This window comes from Papio anubis, chromosome 7 (assembly GCF_008728515.1).
Source record: "Papio anubis isolate 15944 chromosome 7, Panubis1.0, whole genome shotgun sequence".
Classification (NCBI taxonomy): Eukaryota; Metazoa; Chordata; class Mammalia; order Primates; family Cercopithecidae; genus Papio; species Papio anubis.
Window position 1 is genome coordinate 90,960,903 of NC_044982.1, and position 1,296 is coordinate 90,962,198.

Sequence of the window (1,296 nt, forward strand, 5' to 3'; positions counted from 1 at the left end):
TGTCAGGTCCTATGTCCAGAATGGTATTGCCTAGGTTATCTTCCATGGTTTTTATAGTTTGAGATATTACGTTTCAGTCTTTAATCCATCTTGAGTTGATTTTGGTATATGATGTAAGGAAGGGGTCCAGTTTCAATCTTCTGCATATGGTTAGACAGTTATCCCAGCACCATTCATTGAACGGTTGGCCCCTTCCCCATTGCTTATTTTTGTCAAGTTTGTCGAAGATCAGTCGGTTGTAGGTGTGCAGCATGATTTCTGGACTCTGTATTCGGTTCCATTGGTCTATGTGTCTGTTTTGATACCAGTACCATGATGATTTGGTCACTGTAACCTTGTAATCTAGTTTGAAGTCGAGTAATGTGATGCTTCCAACTGTGTTCTTTTTCCTTAGGATTGCCTTGGCTATTCTGGCTCTTTTTTGGTTCCATGTCATAAAATAGTTTTTTCTAATTCCGTGAACAATGCCGTTGGTAGTTTTAAAGGAATAGCGTTGAATCTGTAAATTACATTGGGCAGTATGGTGATTTTAACAATACTAATTCTTCCTCTCTGTGAGCACGGAATGCTTTTTCCTTTGTTTGTGTCAACTCCGGTTTCTTTGTGCAGTGTTTTGAAATTCTTGTTGTAGAGATCTTTCGCCTCTGTGGTTAGCTGTATTTCTGGGTATTTTATTCTTTTAATGGCTATTGTGAATGGGATTGTGTTCCTGGTTTGACACTCCAGTTGGATGTTGTTGTTGTATAGGAATGTTACTGATTTTTGTACAGTTATTTTGTATCATGGCTACTGTTACTAGTACTTGTTTTCTCTAATCAACACTGCTGTTTTTTAAGTTTTTATTTTATTTTAAAAAATGGAATGCTTTACACATTTTCATGTCAGCCTTGCACAGGGGCCATGCTGATTTTCTCTTACCATTCCAATTTTAGTATATGTGCTGCCGAAGTTAGCACAACACTGCTTCTTATGGGTGTATCATCACATCAAAAATACAAGAGTTCTGCAGGAGAGATTGGAAAATCAGTCCCACAGGGATGTGGAGGGGAAAGGGAAGAATGCAGGCAACAGTGCATTGAATCCATCACTTACTCCCCCCAACTTTCCAAGATCTGAGAAAAAACCAGTCTCTTTATAAAAAGGTGAATGTGGCAAAGTAGAAAAGTCTGGATAGCATGTCAGAGATGGAGATATGTCTCCTACATGGTATCTAAGGCAAGCTGGTCAGAGTCTGTCATTTGTTCTTCTAGGGGAATCTATGAGGTCTCTAAGGTTCCTGGCTGGGTCCTCGAAGCT

At 39.3% G+C, this 1,296-nt stretch overlaps 1 non-coding gene across 1 annotated transcript; it reads right to left on the reverse strand.

Annotated features, from left to right (window-relative positions):
• Positions 1-850: 850 nt before the first annotated feature.
• On the reverse strand, positions 851-956 carry LOC116276008. The gene has a single exon (XR_004185469.1). It is a non-coding gene; the product is annotated as a U6 spliceosomal RNA (small nuclear RNA).
• Positions 957-1,296: the final 340 nt, after the last annotated feature.